Source organism: Tasmannia lanceolata, unplaced genomic scaffold (assembly GCF_043159265.1).
Source record: "Tasmannia lanceolata isolate RefF3 unplaced genomic scaffold, GAP_Taslan_0.1 ptg000013l, whole genome shotgun sequence".
In the NCBI taxonomy this organism is placed as follows: Eukaryota; Viridiplantae; Streptophyta; class Magnoliopsida; order Canellales; family Winteraceae; genus Tasmannia; species Tasmannia lanceolata.
In genome coordinates this window covers 43,841,019-43,855,686 of record NW_027518690.1, presented here as the reverse complement: position 1 = coordinate 43,855,686, position 14,668 = coordinate 43,841,019, and the positions used below count along the sequence as shown (strand labels likewise).

General features: G+C 40.8%; 1 pseudogene; it reads left to right on the top strand.

Moving 5' to 3' along the window:
- The first annotated feature begins 12,807 nt into the window (after window positions 1-12,807).
- LOC143890196 (UDP-glycosyltransferase 92A1 pseudogene) lies at window positions 12,808-14,570 on the top strand (annotated as a pseudogene).
- Window positions 14,571-14,668: the final 98 nt, after the last annotated feature.

Sequence of the window (14,668 nt, the reverse complement as noted above, 5' to 3'; positions counted from 1 at the left end):
ACACAAAAATTGTTTTAGTGTGTGTTTTTTTATGTTCTAGCAGCCATTGCTTTGGCTACCATGGACCACCTAGAAAGTATCCTGTGTTATAAGTAGTAGCCCGGAGCACTGGACCTAGATCATTTGGTGCAGCACATTCTGAGGTAGTATCTCTTCTGAAAACTCTGATCTCTGAACTAAATCGGCAAACCCACTATCGAAAAACTCATATCTCTGAACTAAATCAACAAACCCACTCATTAAAAAGATCGGACATGCTCTGATACTAGGGATTATGACAGGGTAAAACACATGGTAAAACAGGATTAGGACAGGGTGAAACCTGTTTACTGCGCCATAAAAGATAGCTCCCTTGTTAGGCAGTCTCCAATTACATTATGATCGGATCTGATGCTTTCTCCTTGCTCTTAGCAATTTCTCCTCTTCTCGTAAACTCTTGGAAGTACCTTTGTATGTCTTTGGCCCAGAACGACATGCACCTTTCTAAAGCACTCACTCTACGAATCCAAACCCAAGGTCTCACATAAATCAGAAGACTCTGGACCGTCCCCACGGTAATACAATGAGGCACATCTACTATTAAATAGGGAGCCCACTTACATTGATCTCGACCGTCCATCTAATATGCTCCGTCTCATATCAATATTGACCAAAATCATGCCAAATGAAAAACAAAAAATATATAATTGGGATTTGCTAGCGTCCATCCCAAAGGCATTCTGCGGATGGTCTGTTGCATCTGACAGCAACCACATTGGCTCGCTTTTCAGTAGACTTTGTCTTCATTCATGAGGTGGGTGCTGTCAGATGCAACAGACCATCCGCGAAATGCATCCTGCGATGAACGCTAGCAGATCCCTATATAATTATCATTTCTCTTATGCAATAGGTTTAGATTTTTATAATTATATTGTTTTAATCCAGTCTACTATAGATCTTATGATTTAACTTGACAAACACTTCTAGAATGGGATCCCGTGCAGAAAATAAAGAATGGGTGAAAATGACCGAAGATTTGGCTATTTTCATTTGTTTTGTTGGGATGCATGCTCCCATTTTTGTCTGTTTGTGCACGTGTCATAATAGAGGACTTTGTGTTTTTTTTTTTTAGCATGAGGTCCCATTCCCCTCTTTTAACTTTCGGTCTATATTAAATTAATGTGATCTAAGTATCTAACTATATAGATTAATGGAACCCTAAAAACTAGTTTAGGTCTCACCTCGATCGGCCATCTGTTTATGAAACAAGGAGCTATATCTTCCACTGCCTTTCCCAAACGATCTAATCTCTAATGGGCTTTGATCAATGTATGATGGTTGGGACTAGTCCCATATTTATAAACTTCTCTTATGGATCTCTAATAGCCAATCACTTGATCTAATTAAATCAAATTTTAGTTGATTAACCACCTTACATAGGTATGGTTCTTGGGCATATTGAATTAAAACTCTTAGGTCATGTTTGACAACCAGAACATTTTTTTATGTCAGAGTCTAGGGGTGCAACTCGGGTCGGTTTGGGTCGGGTTTAGGTCAACCCGAGCCCAACCCGAGGGATTATTTTTCCAACCAGACTCTCAACCCGATCAGGGTCGGTCCCGAACCAACCCGATTGGCCTTGCTTTGATTTTGGGTATTGCCTTTTTTTATGGCCAATAAAAATGGGGCAGCTGGATAGTGGTAAAATAGAGATGGGTTTTGTGCTTTTGATTAGGGTATTGCCTCTTTGAGTGCAATGAATCCATGGCAGGGTAAGGGTCAAAACAGAGGATAGATTTTAGACTTTCTCTCACGTTTTGCAATGATAAGCTTTAAATAAGGGGCGAGCTGGCCATGAAAAAAATAGAAAAATGCAACCACTTGTTGCTCTGGTGGAGTGGGTTGAACACGTGGAGAGAGAGTGCATCTTGTACTTTGATTGATTGTATTGGGAGTAGTAAAAACGAATAAAAAAAGAGCGAATGGTCTGTGGTGAACTGAAAAGTGATACATGTTTCTAACCTGTCAAAATGTAGTCAAATCAACTGACTAGCGTTTATTTGAACTTTTCTTTAATTTTAGAAAATGACAAAAAAAAAGAGAGCTTTATCATGATAATGTGTCAAGGAGAGATTTGAAAATACGAAAGGAGTGATAGTGACGGGCTTTGAATTTCTAACGCCAAACTACCCTTCAGTTTAAAATCGTGGTTTCTACTTTTCTCAAACGTTAACCTTTGTTATTTTTACCCCCTCTCTCTCTCTCTCTCTCTCTCTCTCTCTCTCTCTCTCTCTCTCTCTCTCTCTGGTGCGATCTCTCCGGCCCTCTCTCAACAGCACCCTCGCTCTCGACACCTTCTCTCTCTCTCCTGCCCTCTCTCTCAACGGCAACTTTTCTCTCGACGGCACCCTCTCTCTGGCCCTCTCTCTGGCCCTCTCTCTCCGGTAGCCTCTGATTCTGAGCGGACCTCCTCTCACAGATTTGTACTCTCTCCCTCTCAGTTGTTTTTTGAGATTTTATGTTAGGATTTTGAGAAAATCAGTTTGGAAACAAAAAATTAGGTGTTTTGAGAAAATCAGTTTAGAAATTTATGGTTGGAAAAATCAGTACTCTCTCTCTCTCTCAGCTGCGAAAATAAACAACTAAACCCCTATTTTTTTTAGAAATCTATGGTTTCAAGCCCTAAAGTTTGGTTTAAACCCCTAATTTTTTTAGAAATCTATGGTTTAAAGCCCTAAAGTTTGGCTTAAACCCCTAATTTTTTTTAGAAATCTATGGTTTAAAGCCCTACAGTTTGGTTTAAACCACTATTTTTTTAGAAATTTATGGTTTAAAGTCCTAACGTTTGGTTTAAACCCTCAATTTTTTTCAATTTTTTCACAATTATTGGTTTAAACCAAAGATTGATTTAAAGCCCTAAAGTTTGGTTTAGAAAACCCTATAATTTCCCAAATCAGTTGAGAATCCCTATATTTTGGAAAATCAGTTTAGAAAATCCTATATTTTCCCAAATCAGTTGAGAAAACCCTATATTTTGAAAAATCAGTTTAGAAAATTCTATAATTTTCCCAAATCAGTTTAGACTCAAACCCATAAGTTAGGGTTGGTACCCTATGATTGCTGGGTATTAATTGAGATACAATACAATCGAAAATTTATGGTTTAAACCAATAATTTCTCACACCTTAATGGTTACGCCCCTACATCTTGAATAATAAATGGTTTAAATCCATAGTTTATGACAATTCATTTGTTTAAGCCCCTTCTATTTTGAAAATCAGCCCCTAAGTTTTGAAAACAATAGTTTAAACCAATATTTGATATAAATCATTGGTTTAAACCCCTAAATCTTGAAAAATCAATGGTTTAAACCAATATTTTATGAGAAATCATTGGTTTAAACTCCTAATATTAGAGAAATCAGTTGGTTTAAATCAGTTGTTAACTTTTTTTCATCACATTCTGTCTGAACAAGTCCAAATCTGATTTAATGGATTTGATTCCATCTTTTCCACCTAGTAATCATCTCATCAAACTATGGTAATGCCTCAATTATTCTTTTAGGCCTTGTTTTTTTTTAAAATGTTGTATATATATATATATATATATATCTGATAATGGTTTGTTTTGTAGGGGTCATATGCTACGTCGAGATGCTGCCCCTCCAAGTTTCACGACTTCTTCAGATCCCTTGAGTTGAGGAAAGCACATGCTGATATGCTAGAGAGCAGCCCATTTGTGACCCTTCTTAATCTTAAAGGTCTGAAATTGCACAAGGCAATAGTGATCGTCCTCGTGCGATCTTGGATTCCCAAGTCGAGGGCATTTAAAATAGGTGGCATATTAGTCCCCTTTGAGGTCAGGGATCTAGCATTGACATTGAGCCTAAGCCTTATAGGGGATAGAATACGGATAGACTCGCATTCGACAGAGGAGGTCGAAGGTTGGAGGTTTGCCGGTGGCGAGATTTGGTGAGACTGCAGATGTTATCAGGGCAGAGTCCAGATCGGATGAGATTGCATCGGTCCAGGCGACAGTGAGACATGTGTTGCTGCTCCTGTGCTGCTCCGTGCTTTTTGCCCCCGGGCTGACCCTGTTGATCGCAGGACGAAATCCTACCTCTTCCCCTACTTAGGAGCAGAGACCGCGTGAAGAATTGCTTGGGCATACCACATCTACGACTTCCTGGTAGAGTCATTGGATTCATATTCCAAAAACGGGAAGACGGGATATATCACCGGATGCGCTATTGTGCTTACAGGTAAAGAGTACATATATTATATACATGTTAGTCTTTTGTAAGTTTGGTTATTTGTTCTCTAAAGACTGTCTGTCTTCATTCCAAGTGGCTATTCGAGCATACTACCTTGTGGGCACCTTCAGCTCGAGATGCACATCCACGCCTATTGAAGTGGATCACAAGGATCTAAACACGGAGGAGTGACCAGGCAGCCCTTATCAGACATATCCGTGATGGGAGGCTAAAGAAGACCCAGGTTAGACCTAGAGCTTCTGTACTCCCCTAGTATTCACTTCTTCTAACTGAGATTAAGTATTCGATTTCAGGTTGTAAGGTCCCTACTACCTCTTCCTCGAGAAGAGGGCCTGGTATCTCTCGCGGCAGATGAGGTCGAGGAGGCTGGTACTCTGATGGGAGAGGTAAGAAACATTACTCTCTTTCTTGCATAGGGTCGTTATATTCAGGTTATCTAAATTTCATTAATTGTTCGTAGGTTGCTAAGACAGAACATGTCGGAAACAAGGAAAGCGTCCACGACATTTCCATTTAAGAGGGTCTCGTATCCGCCGCAGCAGATGAGGGCGAAGAGGCTGCTACTTCGATCACAGTGATAAGGAACAACCCCCGTCTTTCTTACATAGGCTCGTCATATTCAAGTTATCTAAATTTCCTCTATTGTTCGTAGGGTTATAAGAAAGAACCTTCCGCTACCGCCCCAACAGACGATGAATGCCTCCAAGACATTCAGATTTTAGAGGAAGAAACGATAGCGTCTCTGAGTGATATGTTACTAAAGGTACTGAATTTTAAGTCCATTTTCAATTACTATAGAGTCCATTCTCTGAGTGATATGTTACTAATTTTTCATTTTCGGTTTTCAGAGGAGCATACATTTTAAGGGGATGAGAGGGACAAAAAGAGATGCTGATAGGGAAGTGAAGGAAGAGCATATGTCTATAAGCAAGGCTGATTTTGATTTGTTAGTGGAGAGAGTTAGAGAACTTGAAGAGAGGTCAGTACGGCATGAAAATGAAATAGCCGAGCTTAAGAGGATCATTGCCTCGGGTGGAATGGAGGCCGAATGGGAGGATGAAGGAGAGGGGGAGATGATGGGAGGGGATGGCCGAGGGGTGGTCATCATTGAGAGCCAGGATTCCTTGGAGGAGGGAATAAAGCGGAATCTGATTTCCATCCCCGACAGTCCACTGAAACCTGTGGCAAAACTGATTTGGAGTATTGAGAGAGGAGTGAAGGTGGGCTTGAGGAAAATGAAACCCTCTCAATACACTAGTTCGCCGTATACGGCTTTTCAGACTAAGAAGGTGAACGATAAAGCATTGGTGGTGGCAAAGCCGCAATGCCATCTATTGCTCCCAAAGCTTCTTGCGCTTCCCCCAAGGTAAATCGGATTGAAGCCCTTTTGCAATATAGTTATCTAGCCTTTGTAAATCCTAAACTATCAGGTGTTTTGCAGTGAACGAGTTATACAGCTCAACAGCGAGTACCTGTTTGACGAGGACTTGCTTATCCTTAACAACCCCATAGAGTGGTTAAGTTCTCCAGTGAATGTTTTGGTTATTTATTCTAGAGCTGAATTCTTTCACCATCGATATTTGTTTCAAATCTCTATATGTTATTTTTCGTAGGTTATCAATGTATACGCTGAATATCTAAACATCCGGGACGAAAATAACAGAAAGCCCGAAGAAAGAGCCTGTGTCTCCATCACCACCTTCCTCTATGTAAGAATAGATAGTTTTCCATTTCCAATCATTCTCTTTATAGTTTGTTCACAAGGTCCGAATTTGTTTTGCTCACTCCATTAACTTCTCTTGTATTGCTTTTGTAGGATTGTATAACTAACAAAGACTACACCGGCCCTGATAGTGTTAAGAAGTTCGTCAAACGCTTAAACGAGTACCCACAGGATAGCCTAAAAAGAGTCCTCTTTCCGGTGCATGTCCATCAGCATTGGATTCTCTTGGTCCCCGATATGGTGGAAGAGAAGTTCTACATCTTCAACTCCTTGAAAGAGCAGGTCTACTATAGAGATGTTGTGCCATTGGCGAGTTCGGGTCCCACTTTCCTTGGTTATATTTCAATGTATATAAAATCCTTAGCCTGTATGGATTGTTTTATAGATATGATACCTTGAAGGGTTATACTTAAGTAGGTGGGAGTTGGATGTAAGCAAGTTTAGAGTGGTAGAAGTCGAGAAGAGGCCCCTACAACTCAACAGGTATTAAATTTCATTTAAAATCAGTTTGGAAGTTTAAATTCATTGTGGGAGAGCGTGGTCGATGATGTGTTATTGTTTTACAGCAATGATTGTGGGCTGTTTGTGCTCAAGGAGATGGACTGCCTGGCACGTGACGTTACGCCAGAGTTCACTCAGGCAGATATAGAGCTAACGAGAGGACAATTGTTGGAGGATTTTTTAGAAGGCCAGTGTGGCATGGGTGTGAACATATAAGAGTTGATGAACATGTAGGCTTGGCGAGGATGAATTCCATTTGAAATGAAGGTGTGTATGTTTAGTTTGATATAAGAAACAATCTCCTTTCAAATTTTTTTCATCATTCATTCTCAGCCACTTTTTCATCCTTACGTGATTCATTACATGCTTAGTGATGGTGTATATGATGCGATTCATTTCAAAATATTTTTTAGCAGATATTCATAATTTCATTAATCCTGTTACTATTGCATCGAGTAATCTGCTGAAATAGTAACATGATTAATGAAATTATGAATATCTGCTAAAAACATATTTTGAAATGAATCGCATCATATACACCATCACTATGCATGCAATGAATCGCGAAAGGATGAAAAAGTGGCTGAGAATGAATGATGAAAAAAATTTGAACGGAGATTGTTTCTTATATCAAACATAACATGCACACTTTAATTTCAAATGGAATTCATCCTTGCCAAGCCTACCTGTTCATCAACTCCTACAAGTTCACAACCGTGCCACACCGGCCTTCTAAGAAACCCTCCAACAATTGTCCTCTCATCAGCTCTATATCTGCCTGAGTGAACTCTGGTGGAACGTCACGTGCCAGACAGTCCATCTCCTTAGGCACAAACAACCCGTAATCATTGCTGCAAAACAACAACACATCATCGACCACGCTCTTCCACAATGAATTTAAACTTCCAAACTGATTTTAAATTAAATTTAATACCTGTTGAGTTATAGGGGCCTCTTCTCGACTTCTACCACTCTAAACTTGCTTACATCCAACTCCCACCTACTTAAGTATAGCCCTCCAAGGTATCATATCTATAAAACAATCCATACATGCTAAGGATTTTATATACATTGAAATATAATCAAGGAAAGTGGGACCCGAACTCGCCAATGGCACAACATCTCTATAGTAGACCTGATCTTTCAAGGAGTTGAAGATGTAGAACTTCTCTTCCACCATATCGAGGACCAGGAGAATCCAATGCTGAGGGACATGCACCGGAAAGAGGACTCTTTTTAGGCTATCCGGCGGGTACTCTTTTAAGCTTTTGACGAACTTCTTAACACTATAGGGGTCGGTGTAGTCTTTGATAGTTATATAATCCTACAAAAGCAATACGAGAGAAGTTAATGGAGTGAGCAAAACAAATTCGGACCTTGTGAACAAACTATAAAGAGAATGATTAGAAATGGAAAACTATCTATTCTTACATAGAGGAAGGTGGTGATGGAGACACAGGCTCGTTCTCCGGGCTTTCTGTTATTTTCGTTCCGGACGTTTAGATATTCGGCGTATACATTGATAACCTACGTAAAATAACATATAGAGATTTGAGACAAATATCGATGGTGAAAGAATTCAGCTCTAGAATAAAGAACCAAAACAATTATCGGAGAACTTAACCACTCTATGGGGTTCTTAAGGATAAGCAAGTCCTCGGCATACAGGTACTCGCCGTTGAGTTGTATAACTCGTTCGTTGCAAAACACATGATAATTTAAGATTTACAGAGGCTAGATAACAATATTGCAAAAAGGAATCAATCCGATTTATCTTGGGAGAAGCGCAAGAAGCTTTGGGAGCAACCGATGGCATTGCGGCTCTGCCACCACCAATGCTTTATCGTTCACCTTCTTAGTCCCAAAAATCGTATACGGTGAACTAGTGTATTGAGAGAGTTTACTTTTCCTCAAACCCAGCTTCACTCCTCTCTCAATACTCCAAATCAGTTTTGCCACAGGTTTCAGTGGAGTGTCGGGGATGGAAATCACATTCCGCTTTATTCCCTCCTCCAAGGAATCCTGGCTCTCAAAGATGACCACCCCTTGGTCATCCCCTCTCATCATCTCCCCCTCTCCTTCATCCTCCCATTCGGCCTCCATTCCACCTGAGATAATAATCCTCTTAAGCTCGGCTATTTCATTTTCATGTCGTATTGACCTCTCTTCAAGTTCTCTAACCCTCTCTACTAACAAATTAAAATCAGCCTTGCTTATAGACACATGCTCTTCCTTCACTTCCCTATCAGCATCTCTTTTTGTCCCTCTCCTCCTCTTAAAAGGTATGCTCATCTGAAAAGCGGAAATGAAAAATTAGTAACATATCACTTAGAGAATGGACTCTATAGTAATTGGAAATGGACTTAAAATTCAGGACCTTTAGTAACATCACTCAAAGACGCTATCGTTTCTTCCTCTAAAATATGAATGTCTTGGAGGCATTCATCGTCTGTTGGGGCGGTAGCGGAAGATTCTTTCTTATAAACCTATGAACAATAGAGGAAGTTTAGATAACTTGAATATGACGAGCCTATGTAAGAAAGACGGGGGTTGTTCCTTACCACTGTGATCGAAGTAGTAGCCTCTTCGCCCTAATTTGCTGCGGCGGATATGAGACCCTCTGAAATGGGAATGTCGTGGATGCTTTCCTCGTTTCCGACATGTTCTATCTTAGCAACCTACTAACAATTAATGAAATTTAGATAACCTGAATATAACGACCCTATGCAAGAAAGAGAGTGGTGGTTGTTACCTCTCCCGTCAGAGTACCAGCCTCCTCGACCTCATCTGCCGCGACAGATACCGGGCCCTCTTCTCGAGGAGCTGCGACGGATAGGAGGCCCTCTTCTCGAGGAAGAGGTAGTAGGGACCTCACAACCTGAAATCGAATAGTTAATCTCAGTTAGAAGAAGTGAATACTAGGGGAGTACAGAAGCTCTAGGTCTAACCTGGGTCTTCTTTAGCCTCCCATCACGGATATGTCTGATAAGGGCTGCCTGGTCACTCCTCCGTGTTTGGATCCCTGTGATCCACTTCAATAGGCGTGGATGTGCATCTGGAGCTGAAGGTGCCCACAAGGTAGTATGCTCAAATAGCCACACTTGGAATGAAGACAGACAGTCTTTAGAGAACAAATAACCAAACTTACAAAAGACTAACATGTATATAATATATGTTCTCTTTACCTGTAGCACAATAACGCATCCGGTGATATATCCCGTCTTCCCGTTTTCGAAATATGAATGCAGTGACTCTACCAGGAAGTCGTAGACGGGGTATGTCCAAGCAATTCTTCCTACGGTCTCTGCTCCTAAGTAGGGGAAGAGGCAGGATTTCGTCCTGTGATCCACAGGGTCAGCCCGGGCAAAAAGGACAGAGCAGAACAGGAGCAGCAAAACATGTCTCACTGTCGCCTGGACCGATGCAATCTCATCCGATCTGGACTCTGCCCTGATAACATCTGCAATCTCACCAAATCTCACCACTGGCACAGATCCAATTTTCGACCTCCTCTGTCGAATGCCAGTCTATCCGTATTCTATCCTCTATAAGGCTTAGGCTCAATGCGAATACTAAATCTCTGACCTCAAAGGGGACTAATATGCCACCTATTTTAAGTGCCCTCGACTTGGGTATCCAAGATCGCACGAGGACGGTCACTATTGCCTTGTGCAATTTCAGACTTTCTAGATTAAGCAAGGCCCCAAATGGGCTGCTATGTAGCATATCAGTATGTGCTTTCATCAACTCAAAGGACCTGAAGAAGTCGTGAAACTTGGAGGGCAACATATCGACGTAGCATATGACGCCTGCAAAACAAACAATTCTCAGATATATACAACATTTAAAAAAATACAAGGCTTAAAAGAATAATGGAGGCATTACCATGGTTTGATGAGATGATCACTAGGTAAAAAAGATGGAATCAAATTCACTAAATCAGATTTGGACCTGTTCAGACATAATGTGTTGAAAAAAAGTTAATAACTGAATTAAACCAACTGATTTCTCAAATATTAGGGGTTTAAACCAATGATTTCTCATAAATTATTGGTATAAACCATTGATTTTTCAAGATTTAGGGGTTTAAACCAATGATTTATATCAAATATTGGTTTAAACCATTCTTTTTTCAAAACTTAGGGCTGATTTCCGAAATAGAAGGGGTTTAAACAAATGATTTGTCATAAATTATTGGTTTAAACTATTGATTTTTCAAGATTTAGGAGTTTAAACCAATGATTTATATCAAATATTAGTTTAAACCATTATTTTTTCAAAACTTAGGGCTGATTTTCGAAATAGAAGGGGTTTAAACAAATGATTTGTCATAAATTATTGATTTAAACCATTTATTATTCAAGATTTAGGGGTTTAAGCCAATAAGGTGTGACAAATTATTGGTTTAAACCATATATTTTCGACTGTATTGTATCTCAATTAATACCCAGCTATCATAGGGTACCAACCCTAACTTATTGGTTTGAGTCTAAATTAATTTGAAAAAATTATAGGATTTTCTAAACTGATTTGGAAAAAGATAGGGTTTTCTAAACTGATTTTCCAAAATATAAGGTTTCTCAACTGATTTGGGAAAATCTAGGGTTTCTAAACCAAACTTTTGGGCTTTAAACCAATCTTTGGTTTAAACCAAACTTGGAGGTTTAAACCAATAATTTGTGAAAAATTAGGGGTTTAAACCAAACTTTAAGGCTTTAAACCATAGATTTCTAAAAAAATTAGGGGTTTAAACCAAACTTTAGGGCTTTAAACCATAAATTTCTAAAAGAATTAGGGGTTTAAACCATAGATTTCTAAAAAAAATAAAGATTTAGATGCTGATCTTCGCCGCTGAGAGAGAGAGAGAGAGAGAGAGAGAGAGAGAGAGAGAGAGAGAGAGTACTGATTTTCCCAACCATAGATTTCTAAACTGATTTTCTCATGACCCCTAATTTTTGGTTTCCAAACTGATTTTCTCAAAACCCTAACATAAAATCTCAAAAAACAACTGAGAGAGAGAGAGAGAGAGAGAGAGAGAGAGAGAGAGAGAGAGAGAGAGAGAGAGAGAGAGTACCAACCTGTGAGAGGAGGTCCGCTCAGAATCAGAGCCTACCGGAGAGAGACAGCAGGAGAGAGGGAGAGAGAGAGAGAGAGGGTTCCGTTGAGAGAGAGGGACAGAGAGAGATGGTGCCGGAGAGAGAGAGAGAGAGAGAGAGAGAGAGAGAGAGAGAGAGAGGCCGTAGAGAGAGGGCAGGAGAGATCACATCAGAGATGGCCAGAGAGAGAGAGAGAGAGAGAGAGAGAGAGAGAGGTGAAAATAACAAAGGTTAACGTTTGAGAAAAGTAAAAACCACGATTTTGATCTGAGGGGTAGTTTGGTCATAAAAGTCCCAAACCAGTCACTATCACTCTACATTCGTCATTTTCAAATCTGCCCCCTTGACACGTCATTATCATAATAAGCCCCTTTTTTTTGGTCATTTTCTATCTTTTTTTTATTGGTATTATTTAAACTTTTAAAACACATAGTTTGAAGAAAAACCGGCTTACGATTTTGTTTTGCGAGAAATTATAAGGTGCATCAAAAAGTGAGCTCGCTGTTGGATCAAAATATCAAGGGCGGTACCCATACCGTATTGTTGTAAGGCCTTACATCATATCAAATCTCTTGTTTTACCAGGAGCTCTCACATACAATAGTCGGGTTGCGGGTTGGGTTGGGTCGGGTTTTTAATGAGTCAACCTGAACCCAACCCGAAATGAAACCAGGTTTCCGATTTTCAACCCTGACCCAACCCGGGATATTATTTGGCCAACCTAACCCGACCCAAGTTGCACCCCTAAAAAGTCGTGAGAAAAGGATAGAGCGGGGGTGGGAGAGAACGGAGAGGGTAAGAGATGGTGTTAAGTGATTTGTAAAATAGGAAAAATAAAACTCTATTTTGAGTATAGTTTTTCTTTTCCCTATTTTCAACTCAGTTCTCTACCTATCCCATTCCCACCACAGGATAAACTAGCATTCCAAGGAAAAATTTCATGGTTTCCAAACATGGCCTTAAGGTGCATCAATTAGCTAATTAATCCTATTAATCAGTCACCCTACTACTGAAAGTGTATATTTGATAATTTTGGTAATCTCATGTGGGTCGTCTTTATTACACATGCATGTCAAAGATGGGTCTAGGACCCAAACATGTGGTGCCAATAAGAAAATCCAAACCCTAAAAAGTAAAGACAACCTTCCCAGCTAAGCCGACAAGCGATCGACAAGTCTCCGTGGATTCCAAACCAAACAAAAGGCATAAAGTGAACATACTAATTATTCCTTTCATTTCTCACTACAAATTTACAATCCACCTTCCCAAACCCTCCTCACAAAATACCATCATCAAAAAACCAAAAACCTTCTTTCACCCCCCCTTCCAAATCAACAATGGAAACAACACAATTCAAAGGCCACATAATCCTCTTCCCATTCATGGCTCGAGGCCATCTAAACCCATTCGTCCACCTAGCCCATCTCCTCACCTCTCGATTCCCTCACGTGACTCTCACTATCGTGACCACCCCTCCCAACATCCCTAACCTACGCACCCTCTTACCCTCCTCCCCCACCGTCCGATTAGCTCAACTCCCTTTCAACACGTCCGATCATGGCCTCCCCGATAACATTTCCGACACCCACCTCCTTTCCCGTCCTCAAATCTCTCGCTTCTACCAAGCCTCCGAAACGCTCCAACCGTCCTTCCACTCCCTAATCTCCGATATTTCGGAATCCGATAACCAACCCCCGATATGTATAATTTCCGATATGTTCCTCGGTTGGACCGTCAACGTGGCAAAATCCCTAGGCATCTTTCATGCTGTACTCTACACATCCGGACCTTATGCTATGTCTATTTATAATTCAATCTGGGCCCACCGACCTCACCTGCTAACATGTGCCGATGAGCTCACGTTCCCTGACCTTCCCCATGTTAAAATACGCCGGTCCCAGCTCTCTAATAACATGAGGTCCGCCACCGGTTCGGACCCGTCCTCGATTTTCGTGAACCGGCAAACCGAGTTATGCCGCCTGTCCAACGGTAGCCTTTGGAACACCGTCCACGTGTTAGAAAAATCGAGCCTCGAAGATTGGGAGAGATCCAACGGTCAGACCGTGTGGGCCATTGGTCCACTCAATTCATACACCCCTAGACCGTTAACGTGCGCCGGCTGGCTAAAATGCGCCGAGTGGCTTAACCTACACCCGCCTCGTTCTGTGGTGTACGTCTCGTTCGGATCCCAAAACAGTATAGGTCCGGCCCAGATGAAGGAGCTTGCCAAGGGTTTGGAGTTGAGTTTGAGGCCTTTTATTTGGGTTCTTAGGCCACCATCAGGGTTTGATGCGAGTGAGGATTTTAGGGCTGATGAGTGGTTGCCAGAAGGATTTGAAGATCGAACGGCTGAGAAAAAACAAGGATTTTTAATCAGGAGATGGGCCCCACAGATGGAAATACTGTCGCATGAGTCGACTGGGGCTTTTCTGAGTCATTGTGGTTGGAACTCGGTTTTGGAGAGTTTGAGTTGTGGGGTTCCGATTATTGGGTGGCCTTTAGGGTCTGAACAGTTTTATAATTCGAAGCTTTTGGAAGAGGAATTGAAGGTTTGTGTTGAGATGGCGAGAGGTGTTGATGAGATGATTGGGTGGGAAGATGTGATTAGGGTTTTGGGTTTGGTTTTTGAAGGGGAGATTAGGGAGAGAGTTGGGGTTTTGAAGGAAGAAATGAAGAAGGCTGTTTTTGAGGATGAGGGTTTTAAGGGTCCGTCTTTGAAGGCTTTGGATGAGTTTGTTCAGATGGTTATGGCCTGGAAATGTCCGGTGAGTTAGATTGCAGGCTTTTTTCACGTTGGTAGTTTTTGAAAATTTACCTCTTGTGTAAGGGTATTTGTGTCATTTGATTACCTTTATCACGTGGAAGTGATGCTCGAAGAATACATATCCCTTGATTCAATAATAGTGTCTGACGTGAACTGGAATTGACTCACTGTTTGATTGCAAAAAAACTAAACTTTTCTCATGGAAAAGTCTTTCCTGAGATTTTTTTTTCCTGTTCATGATTTTGTGGGAAATTATTTTACTATGGTAAATTTGGAGGGATATTATCACATATCAGCGCTGCAATGTTTTAATGAGATGTGCTAAGCATCTTG